The sequence below is a fragment of the Lissotriton vulgaris genome, chromosome 6 (genome assembly GCF_964263255.1).
Source record: "Lissotriton vulgaris chromosome 6, aLisVul1.2, whole genome shotgun sequence".
NCBI classification, from domain to species: Eukaryota; Metazoa; Chordata; class Amphibia; order Caudata; family Salamandridae; genus Lissotriton; species Lissotriton vulgaris.
The window spans coordinates 910,468,867-910,481,955 of NC_141694.1; the positions used below are offsets into that span (position 1 = coordinate 910,468,867).

At 48.7% G+C, this 13,089-nt stretch overlaps 1 protein-coding gene across 6 annotated transcripts in view; it reads right to left on the bottom strand.

The window, feature by feature from the left end:
• Positions 1–13,089, bottom strand: part of BIRC6 (baculoviral IAP repeat containing 6) — a 2,386,688-nt gene that overhangs the window by 1,920,571 nt on the left and 453,028 nt on the right. The window lies entirely within an intron of this gene.

The window sequence follows — 13,089 nt, forward strand, 5'->3', positions numbered from 1 at the left end:
CCTCTTTCCAATGGTACTTCTCCCTAATGGATTCCTGCTCAGGTACAAACAACGAACTAAAAAAGAGAAGAAAAAATATAAAAATAGTCTCAAAGCCAACTAATATGCCAAATCTGAGCCTTTTAAAAGCATGTACTGTAACAAGTTACTTGCCTTCGGTAACAATATATCTGTAAGAAACATAGGTTAGTTATAGATTCCTTACCTTAGAATTACCCCCAGGCGTCAGACTGGATCCGGAAAGTGTTTTTGTCAGCAGTACCTCTGCATGTCAAAAGGTGGCGTGGGTCTGCTCTGCATCCGTTGTTGGCATTGTGGTCGCCGGGATGATGTCAAAGAAGCTACTTAGACGCCGCCCTCGCACTCAGAGGTCAGTTCTGTATACAACCTTCCGCGCCAGAAACGCAGAGCCATGTAAGACACTGACTACTGGTTCACAAAACTAGGGCCCTGAAAGGATATCCTTTACCCTAGACATCAGTTCGCAGACCGGGTTAGGATGAGTGGGGCGGTAAGGAATCTATAACTAATCTATGTTTCTTACAGATATATCGTTACCGAAGGTAAATAACTTGTTCATCTGAAAGAAACATGTTAGTTATAAATTCCTTACCTTGGAATAGATACCCCAGCAATACCAAGTCCGGAGGTGGGTCTGCGAACCAAGATCACACCAGAAAGTCATGGAGAACAGAGCGGCCAAAAAAGCTGTCTCTACGGACTTGACTGTCAAGGCAGTAGAGTTTTGTAAATGTGTGCAACAAAGCCCATGGAGTTGCCTGACAGATGTCATTTAGAGGAACTCCCCATCCCAAAGCAGTATTGTTGCCGTCGCCCTGGTGGAATGGGCGCGCAGCCCTACTGGAGGCTCCTTCTTTGCCAGAGAATAACAGGCTTTGAAACACAAAACAACCCATCGGGAGATATTCCGCTTGTGTAAGGACGACCTTTCCTGGCGCCCACATAGCCAACAAATAAAGCTGGTCATCCACCCGGAATTGTTTGGTGTGCACCAGATAAAAGGAAAACGCCCGTTTTGGACCCAGACGGTGAAGCCTCTCTTCCTCTTTCGAAGGATGCGGAGACGGAAAGAAGGGGAGCAAAGTGATGGTCTGCCAGATATGAAAGACAGTGACAACCTTGGGAAGGAAGGATGGACGAGTCCTGAGAACCACCTTGTCCGGATGTACAGACAGGAAAGGAGGCTTAGAGGAAAGGGCCTGGAGTTGATTCACTCTTCTGGCAGATGAGATTGCTACCAGGAACACAGTTTTAAGCATCAGAAGCCTCCAAGGACAGTTGTGAAGCGGCTCAAAGGGAGCACACATTAAATAGGTTAAGACTAGATTCAAGTCCCCCTGAGGCATAACGAAGGGAATAGGAAGAAAGAGATGAGTTATGCCTTTCAAGAAACTATTAACAACCGGGGACTTGAAAAGAGAAGGCTGATCTGGAAGCCAAAGGAAGGCAGAGGAGGCCAAGAGATAGCCTTTGAAAGTGCCCAGAGCAGATCCCTGTTGGGTTAAAGAAAGGAGAAACATGAGAACTCAGAAAGAGGGGCAGAAAGGGGATCCACAGCCTTTGCTGTGCACCATGTCACAAACTTGTTCCACCGCCAGGTGTATACCGTCTTAGTGGAGGGGGGCCTGGGCTGCCAAGATTACATCACAAACTTCAAGAGGCAGGTCAAAAGACATCAACTGCCGCAGCTCAATCTCCACGCAAGGAGGTGGAGGCTTGACAGGTTCAGTTGGAGGACCGTCCCCTGTTGCTGCGACAGAAGATCCTTCCGAAGAGGCAGACGGGTTGGAGCATCGATAGCCATGTTGAGCAGCTCAGGATATAAGACTCTTTGTGCCCTGTCCGGAGCCACAAGGATGACTTGGGCCCGGTCGTGCCTGTTCTTCAGCACTCTGGGCAGAAGTGGATGTAGGTGGAAAGGCATTCAACAGACTGCAACGTCACTTGCGACGAAAAGCATCGCCTAGCGAGTGCGCCTTGGAAATTCCAAAGCGCAGAACTGCTGACACTGTGCATTCTCTTCGGTGGCGAATAGATCTAACCAAGGCTCTCACCACTGTCGAAAGAGACCTTGCACCACCTCAGAGTGAAGACGCCATTCATGATCCATCATGCACCTGTGGCTGAGTTAGTCTGCCTGGCGTTCAGGGAACCTGCGAGGTGTTGAACCACCAGGGATATGCTCCAAAGTTCCAGCCATGTCCAGAGGTGGAGGGCCTCCTGACATAGGGTCCACAACCCCACCCCGCCCTGTTTGTTGCAGTACCACATGGTAGTGGTGGTGGTCCATGAACACCTACACTACTCTTCCCCTGACAGAGGGAAGGAATGCCGATAGTGCAAGCCGAATCGCCCAGATCTCCAGAGGCCTCTGATCTCCGCCTCTCCCATGAGGCCGCCCCATGCCAGAAGAGATGTGTCTGTCACCACTGTGTCCTCTGGTTGGGGAAGGGAGAGGGATCTGCCTCTGACCCAATCCTGGTTCGTTAGCCACCATTGCAATTGACGTGCAGTGCCCTCCGTGATCTGAACGCAATCGGACAGATTCCCCTTATGCTGTGCCCACTGGAATTTCAGGTCCCACTGCAAAGCCCGCATATGCCACCTGGCATGATCTACCAGCAGGATGCAGGAGGCCATGAGGCCCAGGGTCATTCTGACCGAAACGGGATAAAAGCTGAAAGATCAGAATCATAGCCCCAATATCCCGGACTCGCTGTTCGGGAGAATAAACCCAAAACCGTGTTGTTTCCAGAACCGCTTCGATGAGGAGGAGCTTCTGAGAGGGAATCAAGTTTGACTTCGGCACATTGATGGAGAACCCCAGCGAATGCAGGAGGTGGGCCAGAGTCAGGAGGTGGGAGACGACTGCCTGGGGCAAGCCCGCCTTCTACAACCAGTCGTCGAGATGGGGAAGACTGAAACCCCCGATCTGCACAGGTGAGGTGCGACCACCGCCATCACTTTCGTGAACACCTGAGGGGCGCTGGTAAGGTCAAAGGGGAGCACGATAAACTGAAAGCGCATGCGCCTAACTTGAACGCAGGTAATGCCAGGGTGCCCACAGGATGGAGATGTGAAAATAAGCGTCCTGCAAGTCCAACGCTACCATCCAGTCTCCTGGGTCGAGGGCAGAAGAGTACTGCGCGAGCGTCAACATCTTGAACTTCTCCTTCCGGAGGAAACGGTTGACTTTCCTGAGATCCAATATATGACACAGTCCCTTGTCCTTCTGGGGTACCAGAAAGTAGTGGGAGTAACATCCACAACCTACTTCTGGGACAGGAACGAGCTCAATGGCTCCTTTGGCCAAGAGAGCCGTAACTTCCTGTTGGAGAAGGCCCAGATGATCCTCTGACATACTGTGAACTTGAGGTGGCATGGATGGAAGGGTGACCTCGAAAGGGAGGGGTGGCCTCGAAGGGGAGGGAGTAGCCCCTTCGGACTATCAGCAAAACCCACCTATCTGGCATGATGGTGCGCCAGTGGGGGAGTTGATGGCGGATCCAGCTGCCCACTGGCGTTTGATTGGCCTGAAATGTTGGACTTGGAAGGTTTGGAGGCTGCTGCAGAGAGGGGGGGGGGGGGGGGGTGGATTGCCCACCCGCTGGCCCACTGAACCACAGGGTTGGTTCCCATGTCCCCGGCCACGAGAAGATTGGGAAACTTGCTGCGGCCTGTGGCTCTGTGCGGGACGTAGTGGAACATCCCTAACATAGCCACGAAAGGTCGAAAAGCAGACTGCGCAGGGCGGCTGGAGAGGCCCAAGGACTTGGCCGTAGCCCGCGAGTCCTTGAAACGCTCTAGAGCGTTGTCCACTTTGTCTACAAAAAGGCAACGGCTATCAAAAGGCATGTCCATGAGGGTATTCTGGACATCCCCCGAAAAGCCAGTCGAACTCATCCAGGCGTAGAGACGAAGGGCTACAGACATGGAAATCGTCCTGCCTAGAGAGTCGGCGGTATCCAGCCCACAACGGATGGTAAACTTCGCAGCATCTCTCCCGGCGGCAACAGCCTGGGAGAGCACTGTCTAGGCCTCCCCAGGACACTAAGGCAGCACCTGCGAAACCGTGTCCCACACAGAGTGGGAATAAAGGCTCAATAGACATGTAGTGTTTACCGACCGCAGTCCCAAGCTGGTGGAAGAGAAAATCTTCTTCCCAAGGTGATCCAGCTTCTTGGATTCCCTCTCCGGTGGAGCGGAAAGGAATGCGCTCTTGGAAGTGGAGGCTTGGACCACCAAGCTCTCCGGGGTGGGATGTCGGGAGAGGAAAGTGGGGACGCCCGGAGCCGGACGGTGGCATCGGGCAATCATCCTATCCACTAGAGCCCCCGTGTTGGGCCTGGACCAGGTGCCCAAAAGGACGTCGGTAAGGGCCTCATTAAACGGCAGCAGGAGCTCCGAAGAGCTTGCAGCTGCCTGAAGCACCTCTGTCAGGAGGTTAGTCCTGACCGCCACCGTAGGAAGCTCGAGGTTGAGATTCTTCGGCCGCCCTACGCAACACCACTGCGTGTGAAGCTCAATCCTCCGTAGCCACGGTAGGAGGAGACAACATGCCACGGTCAGGGGAGGAGTCTAGACCACTAGCATCCTCCAGTTGCTCTCTCCAGTCCTGTTCAGAGTCTAGAAGATCAGTCAAAGGGTCACCTGACCCCGCCCAGTCCTCCTCCTCATCCTCTGGTTGCCAATCTGGCTGAATAGAGACCCCAGGAGTGAACAGGGGCACAAAAATACCTATTGGCGCCGGGTCAGTCATTGGTCAACGCCGGTCCGGCTCCGGGTCCAAATCGGGATGGAGGCCGGGGTCGAAGCAGGCCAGGGACACGACCGGCATCGGTTGCGGTAGCTGTGCCAGGTGGAAGCAGCACTGGTGGAGGTGTGATATGGTTAACCATCTCCGTGCCGGATCCAGGCATGGACCGCCCGCATCCCTCGCCGCGTCAGCCGATCGACAGGGATTAGTCGAAGACCGACGATGCTTCTTCGACTTCTTGTGCTTCGACTTACCCAACCCAGAGTGCGAAGACTTCGAAGACTTGGAAGAGTGATGATGGCTCCGCGATCGGTCCTTCGACCTTCCTCACTACCTCGAACGGTACGGAGGTCGACTTGGGGTTGTGGTCGTGCTCCAGGCAAAAGAGACATGCGGTGCGGATCCGTAACCGATATCAGTTGGCTACAGGTACAGCATGCCTTGAAGCCGGGCATCCCTACGCGCACCAGGAGTCGTAGACTCAAAATAGACGTTGACAAGTGTCGCTCAAAACGTCAGCGTGCGAGGGCGGCATCAAAGTAGCTCCTGTGACGTCATCCCGGCGACCACGACACCAACGACGGACGCAGAGTCGACCAATGCCACCTTTTCGACGCACAGAGGTACTGCTGAAGGAAAGACTTTCCGGATCCAGACTGACACCTGGGGGTAATTCTAAGGTAAGGAATCTAAACCGAACATGTTTCTTTCAGATCTGTTGTGTCTAATGCCTGGAAGATGTGCAGTAACCAGTCGGAAACTAAGTTTGCATAAATTGTTGGATTTTGGATGCAGTCCAGGCTCTTTGCAGGACAAATGTTTCAGGTTGAAGACACCTCTTGCTGTGTCAGAACTGCAACAGGCTTGCTTACTTTATCAAAGTGTGTGTTTATCTACTGTGTTAGTCTACTTTAGGCCAAGCAACACTTTCACATTATTCCTAATCTTTTTTAGATATTCTTTCAAAGTATTAAAACTAGAATTAGACCGCAATCCATGAGTCAACTGTCCAACACTTTAGATTGTAACAGTCATGTGGAGGCCGTGAATAAAATAAGACTTTTTCAGTTCCTGTATCTGGAATTCTTTTTAACAATATGTTATATCTGGAATATGGTCTGTATTCTAATGGACTTGCAGCTTTAAACAGAAAACTGTGCATACACACATCAGTATCTATTGGCCACAGCGGGAATCACACATTTCGGTAATCTTTGCTCTTCCACGGGGCTTCTCTCATTTGTAGAATTAAGAGGGAAATTTCAAATTTACCGAGATTTCTTCAAATATTTACAACTCCGAGATTATATCACTAGAAGAAATCTGAGCGGAATCATTTTTAAAAAATGAGTTATTTGACGCATTATCGTCCGCAAAGTCTAACCCCATAAGTGAAATTTATATCCTCTTAAACAATATGGCGCCTGATGATTTAGGCAAGACCGCCTTGAAATGGCAACATAAAATCGGTGTATCCTCGGAAGATTTTGGCAGAACCATGGAAATGTCACAAACCTGCCTTATGTCTACTAAGTTACAGGCGCAATGTTATAAAACCTGCTTCATGTTATATTATACCCCGGATAAAATTGCAAAGTGGGGCTCCGGTAAAGGAACCTGCTGCCCCCGATGCCAGACTTCTAATGTAGATTGTGTACACATATTTGCCACCTGCGCTGGTTTATCCCAATTAAAACATGAGATTGAGAGGTTCATCACCGCGGTGGTGAAAAAACCTGTCAAATTAACCAGTGAAATGATTCTTTTAGGATCTACTGATCCAAATTGGAAAGAACAAGGGGTAGAATTTATATTTATTACAATGGCTGTTTTACGGATGTGTATTGCATCTGCCTGGCTAGATGAACATGCTCCCTCGTTTCAACAATGGCTCGTAAGATTATTGGCCACTTACAGATTGGAAATTGCAATCTACAAAGGGAAGGGTAGAAGGAAATGCACTCAAGGCTTGAAAATCTGGGCCCGCTTCAGGAATGGTGTGATTCTCATAGCAATAACAATTTGTGATTCTTTTAATCTAACATGGTGACATTGGCTGTACGGTAAAATCTTGATTTATTAGGTCACAATATTACAACGGGCGGATACGTTATTATATTATGTGCGGCTGCTGGCTCAAATCCCATATATCAATCTTGTTTTTGTTTCTCTTTTCTTTGATGTTGAGTATTCTGTAACTTTGCCCGACTATGGGGTGGGGGGTGGGAGGGGGGTGGGGACTTCAGGGGCCGAATGTAAAATGCATAAATGTATAACTATGTATCATATGAATTTGACAAAAAGAAAAATAAATACATTTTTAAAAAAAAAGTATCTATTGGCCACAAGTTATTTTACACTGAACCAATTAAGTTGTATGTCCCATTCGGCACCATTTCAGTTAAATCATTATTGGTAATATTGTCCTTCAATTTAACAACTACAAAGTGTGCCAAATTAATTTTTGCAATTAACTAGGTCTTAAAATCTTTAAAAGATAGAAAGCCCATGCATGTAGTTTCCTATACAGTCTTACCTAAAAATTTAATTTACCTGGGTAAAACACATTTTCTGTTCATGGCTTCTGTGGAAACAGGCCATGCATTGACTTTAAAGTAGAGGTGGTTAGAATGAGTACGATGCAGATGTCTGAAATAATGTTCTTAAGACTGTCTAGACAACATATTCTTCTGATGAACTAAAATTATCACGTTTCAATGTTTAATGTGTGTTGACCAAGTAGCTGCCTAACATGTAAGCTAATGGGATATTGCAAAAAACAACAGTTGATGGACAGAATGCAGAACAATGTCATACATTCACCCCAGTACAGAGATCTGGGCCTACATCCATCGTTTTTTTGCACTCCACACCACCCCAGTTCAGACATGGCCAGATGCAAATCAGCCTTAACCCTGTGCCTCATGGGAACAGTCCAGCCCGAACTGCCAGGCATGTCTTTCCTGGACCGGAATCAAGCATCCTAGAACCGGTTTCTGGCTATCAGCCGTCTTCAGCCAGGATAGCTTGACTCCAGTGTTGTGGAGAGCATGGGACTCACGTCTGAGCATACCCATCCCACTCTGGGAGGGATTTCATTTGCCATGTTTTGGTGCACCGGTCCAAGCCGAAAGATGTTGTATGGGGGTTCTTCTTGCCCCCCGTTGAGTGTTTCGCCACACCAGCCAGGGGTTTCTTTCCTTCCACTCTGTCTGGTGCCCTTCTTTCCTAGGATTTCCTATAAATCCTATAAGGGGTATTATAGTGTCAGAAACATATGGAGGAATACCTGTAAGGCATACAGACGAAGTACCCTGTCAGACAGGGAACAAAGCAATAGTGCATGTGCACAATACCATGAAAACACCCCAATTGGAAATTGGGTAGAAAGCAAAGAACACCTCGCAGCCACCGGCGTAGACACCAAACAGGGTCAAAAATTAAGACATGGCCCAAAAACAAGCAGGGACCATAACCTGTCCTCAACAAGGTAAGAATGCAAGAAAAGAAAATATCTGACGGGCACGAGCACCAAACACCACGCAGAGGTGACGAGTGAAAAGATGAAGCCAACTAGCCACACAGAAGGGAGTGCAGGACACTATTCCCAGCCCAACCGAGTACGGGTAGAGAAGAGGAAGGCATGGCATTCAGGTATTAAGATTTTGTTCCACTATTTATATTCAAATATAGATATAGACCATCGAAAGCGATGTTTACCAATGTGGAATGAACAGTCGCCGAGAAGCTGGAGGTACGTAGCCCGGCAAGCCATGGAAGAGCTACCGAAAGGGCAATGGCCTGTCCGACAGAAACTGGGGTATCCTTGCCACAATGAATCAGTAAGTTAGACGCCTGACAGCCATCCTGAATCCGCTGCGTAAGAGTGTCTGAGAATCATCAGTGACGGCGGGGAGAAGACATGGGACCCACTCCCACAACACATAAGAAAAAAAAAAGGCCCAATACATAAGCCATATTAAGGGACTGTAAATCGGAGCTGGTATCAGAGAAGAGATATCAACCAAAAGCATCCAGATCTTTAGACTCCCTGTGCAGAGGGGCGTCCTGCACGGCGCTGAGGTCAGGGGGGCTGTAGCAGCCTGAACCACAAAGCTATATGGAGTAGGCTGACTGGAAAGGCAGAGCGGGTCTCTAGGGGCAGGATGATATCTTTGACCTATAGACCAGGCTACGGAGGCCCATGAAACGGGCTTATCACAAGTGCCCAACTGAATATCAAAGATGGTTTCACTGAAGGGAAGTGCAGGCTCAGTTCTCAGCTGGCCCTGCTGAAGCACACCAAGTAGGGGATCAATGGCCACTCCCACAGAAGGAAGGCGCAGCCCCAGAACTACATCAACTCTCTGAAAAAGCTGAGCAAAAGCCAAGCTAGCCTCCGAAGCGAGGATGGGGAAGAATAAAGGCCACTAGTGTCGCCAAGGTCAGAAACCCAATGAAACTCCAGAGGAGGCCAAGTCAGGTGATCACCCACTTCACCAAAATACCTGTGTGCCAAGCGCTAATTAATCTGGACACAAAAATATTAGCAAAAACCCTTTCTACTAAAATTCAACCCCTCATGCCCAGCCTAGTATTACCTGACCAATCCGGATTTGTGCCTGAGCGCTCCACGTCTCACAATCTAAGAACCATTTTTGCTATGTTTCACATAATAAACCCTGAACTTCCAGCGGCGGCAGTTATGTTGGATGCCGCTAAAGCATTTGACTCCATTGAGTGGTGTTACATGTTCCATATTTTACAAAAGATAGCGTTTCTGGGGGTCTTGCTGAAGTGGATGCAGAGTTTATATACAGATAACTCTGCACTGGGCAAATTGGGGGCCTCATGTCTGAGCCATTTTGTATCGAACGTGGCACCAGATAGGGATGCCCCGTCGCCGCTCTTATTTGCACTCATGCTGGAGCCATTAGCATGCATATTCGTCAAAGGCACAGGAAATCGGTACTTAACTTCAATCACCGCCCAGTCGGCATCTCTCTGTACACGGAAGACATGGTTCTTTTCATCCGCAACCCACAGCAATATCTATCCCCCGTCCTTCGTGAATACATCAGATTTGGCCTTTTTTCCAGCCTTAAGATTAATAGGGACACATCGGTCATGATCGCTTTGACGATATGTACTGCTCTCCCTGATGGAATACCCACTCATATGGTCCACTGACCCGGTAAAATATCTCGGGATTTGGGGACACAGCGATCCGGAGATTGTGATCAGAGAGAATTCCGGTCAAGAGTACACCAAACTCGTGACTCAGGTGGATATGTGGTTGCGTCTTCCGCTGTCTCTGGCTGACCGCATCGCAGTCATTAAAAGGATTATTTTACCGTGATTTCTGTATCTTTTCAGCAACATTCCTATCAAACTCACTAAGCACTTCTTTACGACAGTTAAAACCCAATTATTGAGACTTGCATGGGGAGACAAGCAGGCTACAGTCAGTTGGAATATTTTAACGCTCCCTTATGCACGGGTGGGCTTTGGAGCGCCAGACTTGTACATATATTATCTCTGCGCACAATCACACTACGCATATTATTGGTTTAGATCCCATGATTTCATTTCACACCTTGCAGTAGAGGATGGCGAAGCACACCCATCACCCCTTGCGAGTGTGATTTCACATACTCGCAGAGGTACGCCCAAAGCGGAAAGCAATACTATTGACACCACAGTAGCAGCCTGGCAGGCTATTGGCAAACTTGCGGACAAATGTCCTCTGTTCGCCCCGCAATGCCTCTGTCTTGTCATGCAGCTCTATCTGTCACTCAAGAAGCTGGTCCCATGCGATCCCTCAAAGAAGTCGGTATAACACATATGCAAGATATATACCATGAAGGTCGCTTTCTTACAGATGGTGATCTTACATACATTAACAATCCAACTCCACTTTTCCACTTTACGCTTCACCGTTTAAAACGGGCTCTTAAAGAACACTACAAGACTTTCCCCGCTGAACACCCCCCTCCCTCAACTCTCTGCAATTATTCCTAGTGGCTCCAACTAAACGGAAGCGGATAACTAAATTATTTAGAACAGAACAGAAAGAAATAGTTAAAAAGGATGGATAAAACTTTGCACGCTGGAACGCTATACTGGATTCCCCGCTAACATTACCAGAATGGGAGCATATATGCACACTCACGGGCCGCCTTAGAGCTAATGGCAATTTGCGTATTATTCACTTCAAATTCATCCACCAAATGCATCACACCCCCCTCAAACTATACAAAATGGGCCTCCGCAAATCTAGTAACTGCAAACGTTGCGGCCAGACGGAGGCCGACTTTTGTCACCTAGCATGGCATTGTAGATCTGTACTCCAGTACTGGGAAGAAGTGCTGAGACACACACATTATGACAGGAACCCCATTACAATGCACACCTCTTGTCTGTCTACTTGGTTATATACCACAGCTAAAGAGTACCTTGGGGAAATTTGTTAGAATTGCCCTATTATTGGCCAAAAGGCGGATAGCGTGTACGTGGGAGAGCAAACTCAATCTGCAAATTGAAAGATGGGTCAAAGACCTGGTGTACTGTCGAGCAAATCTTGAATTATATGCCTAATAATTGCCTAAAACATCAAGGCCCAAAGATATCTGGGAACCGCTGAGGTAGTATCTGTCACTCCAGGCTCTGTGGAGAAGTGTGGCTCACTGGTTAGAGGAGGCAGACCTGGAAGCAGAGGTCAGCCCGGGACCAGGGTTCAATTCCCGGCTCGGCGGGGTCTTGAGTCCTAAAAATGTCCATGGACTCGACAATTCTCGCTCCGGTGCCTACTCGATTCACGGGTTCACACTCTGCGACTCGGGGCAATAGCTTGCTTAATCTCCACAACGGCCCCTCGTGGCGGGATGCCTGGCTTTCACCTTGCGGATACCCTGCCGGGGTTATCTCACAGGGGAATATCAGGACGGGTTCCCTAAGCAAGCGCTTAGAAACCGCTCGGTTATTTGCGCTATATAAATTTGTGTACATTTACATTTTGTGTACATTTAGGGGATAACACAGTCTTGTTGAGCATATGTAGTATTGTGTAAGTATACTGTTCAGAGCATGCACATGACCCACGTCGTAATAACATGTGTTGACAACTAATAAGAAGTCCATTCACAGAAAGCTGTGTTTAATTTGTTATTTACTCTCTTTTAATTGTACTGCCTTGCATGGCAGCAATGTCGCTTGTTAATCATGAAAACCCAATTAAGAGATTAAAAAAAAAAAAATACCCGTGTGCGAAGGAGAAAATAGGAGGGGGCTCCTCTGAAAGCAGAGAAAGGTAGCCCGAAGAGGACGGTTCCAGCTACGCCGTTCCGGAGGTCAATAGGCGGCACTTGGGCATCAGGGAGAAGAGACAAAGTAGGTAGGAATCGCAAAGGCTGTGCACTGGAGCCAAGAAGAAATCGATCATGGATTCGGAGGGCCTCGCTGACACCGAGGGAAGTCCTGCCAGTTTGGAGTCAGTCAAGGCCTCACCGACCTCCTTCGGGCTAAGAAGAGCACCAGAGGGAGGCTGAGAACCAAAAGTGGCATGAAGGGAGAGATAGTATTCTGTCATCTGAGCCATAGTCACCTGGGAGCCACGAAAACCCGGATGGCTTGGGACAGACACTCGTTCAGACTACAAAATCAGAGGAATAGGAGGCAAGTCGGGGACACCGAATCTATGTGGTAAAGTTGGGGAATGCAGTGGTGCAGACTGCCTACAGGTGACTTACCAGGCAACAGCAAGGACGAAGGACTTCGGGGGCTGGCCCTCGAGCAGTCCTTGGAGGAAGAAATGGACCTCATCCAGCGAGGAGCAGTTGACCACTGCGCCGCTAACCGTGTCAAGTATCGCTCCTGCAAGGTCGACAACCGAAGCTGAAGACACGAGCCGCACAGTTCGGAATCCAGATGCCCACCTAGATACCACATGCAAATAGGATGAGGGTGCAGGGTCGATATCACAGTCCACAGGAACTCTAAGAGAAATTTAAAAAAGCACACTTTTACGTTGTGGTAGGCCATAAATGGCCAGAGGTACCACTCTTCAGATCCGCATGGGAGCGCAAAAGGGAACAAACTGATGTCGGCGCAGCAGGGGAGGGCTTATATGGACTCTGATGACATCACATTCGGTGGATGACATTATGGAGTCGCTCGATGCCCTTAACCAACACACGAGGTACTGCTGTTGAAACATTTACGGATCCAGTCTGGCGCCTAGGGATAATTCAAAGGTAAGGTATCTGCGGCTAGAGGTCTCTATCAGATACATAAAACCTACTGACTACTAGTGT